This window comes from Coregonus clupeaformis, chromosome 21 (assembly GCF_020615455.1).
Source record: "Coregonus clupeaformis isolate EN_2021a chromosome 21, ASM2061545v1, whole genome shotgun sequence".
NCBI classification, from domain to species: domain Eukaryota; kingdom Metazoa; phylum Chordata; class Actinopteri; order Salmoniformes; family Salmonidae; genus Coregonus; species Coregonus clupeaformis.
This window is the reverse complement of record NC_059212.1, coordinates 31779215-31786889: the sequence shown is the minus strand read 5'-3', so window position 1 is coordinate 31786889 and position 7675 is coordinate 31779215.

Genomic DNA, 7675 nt, shown 5'->3' with positions numbered 1-7675 from the left:
TCTCTATAGTGATGTTCAATGTAGTTTTTATAAAGGCACGTTTATTCATTTGTATAGTGGATTAACAGAGAACCTCAACCTACTGCATTTACTTCACACAATCAGATATGAGACTAGCAGTTGCAGTACATCTTTTAATCTTTGTCATTTTTAAAAGGTGATAATAGGCTCATGTTTCAGACCTTAATTCACCCTTATCTACTATTTCACAACACTGATAATTTCTGCTTCTGAATTGTTAATTACTTTGCCAAATCCCCTTGTGTGTCCTTTCAAATTCCTGATTTTCCTGAATTTTTGAGGGTGTAAAAAAGCCAACTGCCTCTGAAAGATGCTGAGATTTGAATGTGGAGCTGTGTTTCATGTGAGCTGGGGCTTGTATCTCTTGGCCCTGAGACTGTTTGGATGCATCCCAAATAGAACCCCATTCACTTTATAGTGCACTACCTTTGACCAGTGCCCCATTGGTGCCATTTGGGATGCACATTTGGACTGCTCCCTGGATTCCAGCTGTCCACATGAATATTTTCTCTGTGCAAAGAAAATTGGCAGTGGCTGCTGCTCAGTTCCCATCACCTCTACAGACTAAATAAACAGACAAACCACCCAGCGAGTTAGTCCATCGGAGGAGAGCGGAGCGCCGGCCAGCCCTTGTTTTTATTTTCTTCCTGCCTCCTTCCCTTGTTCCCTCTGACTATCTCCTTTTGTCATCCTCTCAGGACTGCTCTGTCTGTCTCTATGGTGTTTGTTATCTGAACAAGAGCCTGTATGTGTCTATCAACATTAGTCCTGTCTGTCTGCAGCACTATACACCAAGCTGATCCTTTAATGGACCCAGTTATGGATACATAAGCCGAAAATGGGACTGAAAGCATCATTTTGATTCCTATATGTGTATTGTCTTAACCTACAATGAAATTAAACCATGTTTTATTTGGTTGATTAACACAAGATTGTTTACCTTAGTCACATTCTCTTAACACTTTTAGTAAAACAAATCTCTAGAGCTTTTTGTTCTGTTATTGCAATTGCCTGGCTGGAAATAATATTGGCTCTGTTTTTGGTAAATAATGGGTGCTGAGTTTCATAATGTATTCTACTGTTTAACCAGTAGAGGTCAGTCTAACTGCAACCAGGGGAGCCATACAAGGGCTGTTATGACGTTGGCCACTCATACAATCTTTCAGTGGGATTAAATAAAGAAAATGAGTGGACTGTTTCTTCTGACAATCTGTGAAAACTGCATGCCAGAAAATCTGTGTATACTCGGAATTTGTAGCCTACCCTGAAATTACCTGTTTCTTTACACAATGAAGTCCATTTGTATAATTTTGCCTGAAACATGAATGCTAAGATGTTATTTTCATTTATTTATACGTCAGTTCTCAAGAATGATGCACTGTATGCACATCTTATTGAATTGACTGCCACCATCCATCCACATTTGCTCAACCACATCCCATTTTAGTGTAGGTTTGCCCAGGTGGCTATGTTTATAAAAAAAAAAAAATTGTCAGCATGGTACACACAGGTGCAACCACATACTATTTGTTTGACCAGTAGTTACAAAAAGCAATGATAGAGATTTCACATGTCATACATACAGTGGGGGAAAAAAATATTTAGTCAGCCACCAATTGTGCAAGTTCTCCCACTTAAAAAGATGAGAGAGGCCTGTAATGTTCATCATAGGTACACGTCAACTATGACAGACAAATTGAGAAAAGAAAATCAAGAAAATCACATTGTAGGATTTTTAATGAATTTATTTGCAAATTATGGTGGAAAATAAGTATTTGGTCACCTACAAACAAGCAAGATTTCTGGCTCTCACAGACCTGTAACTTCTTCTTTAAGAGGCTCCTCTGTCCTCCACTCGTTACCTGTATTAATGGCACCTGTTTGAACTTGTTATCAGTATAAAAGACACCTGTCCACAACCTCAAACAGTCACACTCCAAACTCCACTATGGCCAAGACCAAAGAGCTGTCAAAGGACACCAGAAACAAAATTGTAGACCTGCACCAGGCTGGGAAGACTGAATCTGCAATAGGTAAGCAGCTTGGTTTGAAGAAATCAACTGGGAGCAATTATTAGGAAATGGAAGACATACAAGACCACTGATAATCTCCCTCGATCTGGGGCTCCACGCAAGATCTCACCCCGTGGGGTCAAAATGATCACAAGAACGGTGAGCAAAAATCCCAGAACCACACGGGGGGACCTAGTGAATGACCTGCAGAGAGCTGGGACCAAAGTAACAAAGCCTACCATCAGTAACACACTACGCCGCCAGGGACTCAAATCCTGCAGTGCCAGACGTGTCCCCCTGCTTAAGCCAGTACATGTCCAGGCCCGTCTGAAGTTTGCTAGAGTGCATTTGGATGATCCAGAAGAGGATTGGGAGAATGTCATATGGTCAGATGAAACCAAAATATAACTTTTTGGTAAAAACTCAACTCGTCGTGTTTGGAGGACAAAGAATGCTGTGTTGCATCCAAAGAACACCATACCTACTGTGAAGCATGGGGGTGGAAACATCATGCTTTGGGGCTGTTTTTCTGCAAAGGGACCAGGACGACTGATCCGTGTAAAGGAAAGAATGAATGGGGCCATGTATCGTGAGATTTTGAGTGAAAACCTCCTTCCATCAGCAAGGGCATTGAAGATGAAACGTGGCTGGGTCTTTCAGCATGACAATGATCCCAAACACACCGCCCGGGCAACGAAGGAGTGGCTTCGTAAGAAGCATTTCAAGGTCCTGGAGTGGCCTAGCCAGTCTCCAGATCTCAACCCCATAGAACATCTTTGGAGGGGAGTTGAAAGTCTGTGTTGCCCAGCGACAGCCCCAAAACATCACTGCTCTAGAGGAGATCTGCATGGAGGAATGGGCCAAAATACCAGCAACAGTGTGTGAAAACCTTGTGAAGACTTACAGAAAACGTTTGACCTGTGTCATTGCCAACAAAGGGTATAAAACAAAGTATTGAGAAACTTTTGTTATTGACCAAATACTTATTTTCCACCATAATTTGCAAATAAATTCATTAAAAATCCTACAATGTGATTTTCTGGATTTTTTTTTCTCATTTTGTCTGTCATAGTTGACGTGTACCTATGATGAAAATTACAGGCCTCTCTCATCTTTTTAAGTGGGAGAACTTGCACAATTGGTGGCTGACTAAATACTTTTTTTCCCCACTGTACATTGAATTAGGCCTACACTACTTAATTCAGGAGATATGTCTTCCCTACACACCACAAATTATAGCAACACGTTTACTGAAGATCCTATTTACAGCATGGGAGTGATATGTGAAGTCTCGAGTCCTTTATGGGGCGGCAGATAGCCTAGCGGTTAAGAGTGTTGGGCCAGTAATCGAAAGGTTGCTGGTTCTAATCCCCGAGCCGGCAAGGTAGAGCATGGCCGTTGACCTCCTACTGCCCGGGCGACGATGAGGTTAAATGCGGAAGACACATTTAGGTTGAATGCGTTCAGCTGTGCAACTGGCTAGGGATTCCCTTTCCCTCTGCTATATCTTTGGGTTTACATAAGGTTTCTAGGTTGGGTTGTTAGTTGTCATGCTCAAAAGGGAAACAAATGTGTCTTGCCCCATTTGAAAGGGCATTCCCTTCATGAATCTTAATAAATATGGCTAATAGCAAATACATATGTATCTTTGTGAACAGGCCTTTGGCCCAGACCCCATGTTTCATGTGGTAAGGCCCACAGGGGCAGCATGCAATCTGGGGTGGGATTGGACTGGGGTTGGGGCTAGATAAGCTGGGCTCCTAGAAGAGCTCGACCTACTCCCCACCACTGATGGATTTAGGTGATGAAACCATTTGGTTAGGGATTTGTAGCCTCTTCTAGCCTAGCATACTCAACCACCTTGGAGTCAAACCATTACGCTGTAGCTGAAAACAGTTCATAGTGCTTAGCGCCTTAACACCTAAAACAATGTCAGTCTTTGGAAATTATGTTTATGATTTCCTATGCACTGTAGTGTAGAGTTAAGTATAACAGACATATAACATGACCTAATCTAATAACTACGGTCGTTAGACTTTGATGACCATCAGTGATCCACTCAGTATTAGAGTTAGTAGTGTAGGTCCCCATGTGAAAGGTCTTTCTCCAGAGGCCTTTCTTGGAGCTGCTGTTATGATTGAGCAGAGTTTCCCTCCTTTCTACATGTGGTAAGTAGTCCGTAGAGCCACTCTGTCTTTTACAATTTCCCTATTGTTGCTCAGTCTCATTGCAGAGGGTGGTGCGATCAGCCCAACGCATCATCGGGGGTACACTGCCTGCCCTCCAGGACATCTACAGCAACCGGTATCACAGGAAGGTGAAGAAGATCATCAAGGACCTCAGCCACCTGAGCCACGGCCTGTTCACCCCGCTACCATCTAGAAGGAGGAGACAGTACAGGTGCATCAAAGCTGGGACCGAGAGACCTGATAAACAGCTTCTATCTCCAGGCCATCAGATTGTTAAACAGTCACCACTAGCCGCCCAGTACCCTGCCCTGAACATTAATCATTGTTCTAGCCAGCTACCACCCAGTACTCTACCCTGCACCTCAGAGACTGCTTTGCTCTATGTACATAGAGTCATTGAACACTGGTCACTTCAATAATGTTTACATACTGTTTTCTAGTCAAAGCTCAAACTATATACTGTAACTACTGCTGTACACACCTTTTCTATTCATATACTGACCATACTGTCTATACACACCATTATATACAGTACACAGTAGACAGTACATATATACTCCGGATTCTGATATTTATTAATTTATTTATTTTTGCTTTTTGGATTATGTGCTATTGTTTTGTATTGCTAGGTATTATTACTGCACTGTTGGAGCTGGAAACACAAGCATTTCGCTCCACGTGCGATATCTGCAAATCTGTGTACGCGACCAATAAACTTTGATTTGATACTCCACCCTGTGAAGAAGGACTTCAGTGTAGAGCAGAGAGAAGACAGGCTTCTGTTTTGGAACAGAACAGAACAGCAGGCCAAAGCCCTGGACTGAAACCCAAATGGCACCCGATTCCCTATTTAGTGCACTACTTGCGACCCGTGCCCATAGGGGTCTGGTCAAAAGTGTGGGACTCAATCCTGAACATTATTAGTCAAGGCAGTTTTTAGGCTATAGAAATCATGGTTAGGATAAAGATATAACATATGCTTTTATGGCTTATAACGTATCCTATTCTATTCATTTGGGATTCAGAACAGAGAGAGAGAGGTATGTTAGCCTAGGGAGAACATAGAAAGGAACATAAATAGCCTAGTGCAGAAACATGTCAGTGTGCTGTTAGCATTGGTTTCAAGCATCTTTTTTATGGACAGAGCTGGGATGTTTGCGCAGAGCGAGGGACATATGGTGCAGCTCCCACAGCTATATGCCATGTTGAGCTGGCCACATTAAATGCCTGCCAGTCTGCACTATTCATTAGCTTTTACTGCCACTTGCATGTGTTTAATTATAATCCTCTGCTTCTCTCCCTCTCCAGATTGCTCTACAATGCCATGCCACCTTGTGATTATTCTCCATTCCAATTTAGAATTTAGAACCCAGTCTTATGTTATTTCACAGTCACACTGAGATGTAGTGTGTAATTTGTAAAAGTGCAGCCAGCATGTATTCACTAGTCTGTCATCCCCAAACGGAGCCCCAGCACAATGCAACCAACCCCAATGTGGCTGGCATTCAAATTGTTATTGTTTTAACCAAACAAACCACTTCTAAACATTAGGTTTGCATTACGAGCTCATATTTAGGCCCTTCTGTAAACATGGCGGGCCAGAATGAATCAATTAAAAGGGCATTACGTTGGTTCCTGTTTATTTAAAACATGTTTACACTGCAGGGGCCGGCCTGGAAATTCATATTGTTCATCCAGTCAGAGAGAATGTATAAATTGCAAACACATTTGTAAGCTTGACGTACATTTTGTAAATATTGATCTCTGCGTGATGGAGTGTAGTCAGACGACTGATTAGAAGAAACAAAATGGAGGAACATTCTTTAGGAGCAACATTCCATAGGTGCCTGCCTGCACAAACACAATGCACATTGCATCAACTTTTACATTGTGCTAATTTACTACTACTACTAAGTTAGTAATAAAATATGTAGCATATTATACATTATTTAAGATAGTGATTGCCAGTGAAAACTATAGCATTAGTAATTTGTGTTGTACCTCTTTAAAGTGAAGTTATTCACTCTGTTAAAAATGTTTCACAATGCTTTAGGGGTCTTAATCCAATTGAAGACATCCCAGAAGGAATAGGATTTAGGAGATATGTTTCAACTAGTACATTTGGTCATTCTATTCATCCTACTTTTTTCCACTGTTGCTGCAAACACAGCACCCCCCCTCACACACACTCAAACGAGCATTCCAGTGCATGTAGACACACACACGCACACACACACACTTCTTACTAATCAGCCCTATTGAATTCTAACAACAATGGACACTCATCCTCAGACCACCCAAGATGCACAGCAGATCATGTTAGCTCTTTTGTTCCCCATGTGTTTTTTCTCCTCAGCCAATTCTTTACAGAGACTGGTTGGTCCTGATTTTTGCCTTCATGATCTAGTTATCTGTTGTTAAAGATGTCAGCTGTTATCTCACCCACATATTGCTGGCTATTTAAGGGGGATAAGGTCTTTCAGCTAGTGCCAGCTGCTGTCCCCTGCCTCCTCACATCCCCACCCCATGGACACACACACGCACAGCCTCACTCCCCCACGCCTCCCCTCTCCCCACACACACACATGCTTCTCCCCCACGCTATCCTTCCCTTCCACCCCCTTTTCAAACTTCAACACAAATCTGTCTTGATAAAGTTCATAGAAGCGGGTGTGATAGAGAGAACAGTTCACAGAATAGAACTCCCCCATGATTTTGCTGCTGCCCAAAGTGCCACTCAGTCTGATTCTTGGCTTCAGTGCCCATGCAGTCAGAGCTGTGCCAGGCAGGGAGCAGGCATGAATGAGCAGTGCCATATCAACTCCCACCATCAGCCTGATGCTTTCTGTTGAAACCATACATTACGTCACGGAGGTCCACAGGAAGAAGCAGTTAAAGCTATGTCAGGACCAAACTCTCTGGGCTTCCCAACGGAAGCTGTGAAACACGTCCCCTAGACCTCCAGTGTCGCCCCCCAAAAAAAATAAATAAAACTTGGCTTTCAAGTTGTTTTGAAAAATTTATCTAAATTAACTTCATTGAACCAAACCGGAAAATGTTTTGCTTTTATCCCCTAGTATGGAGTGTTACCACTTCATTCTAAATGCATCCAGCCATGCATATTGTAAGCATTGTCTCAATTAACTTCTCATGCTTTATTTACCCATAAGACAAAAACATAATTTTCAACTACCGTGTTTAAAACTGTCGTCACAAACACAGTTACAATGTAATCATTCCTGTGGGAAACTCCAGGTTCCCCCATCAACCATTTAGGTGTAAACTACATTTGTGAGGGTGAGAGAGAGTGAATCCTGGGTTGGAGACAGAAGAGCCCTGTAGGTTACAGGCTGCCTGGACACTGTTTGGAGGAGAATTGTAAACCAAGATTTGAGGTAAACCAGATGGTGCGGCGCAGTCACACAGTCCTAAGCACTCCATAGAGTTCAGCAA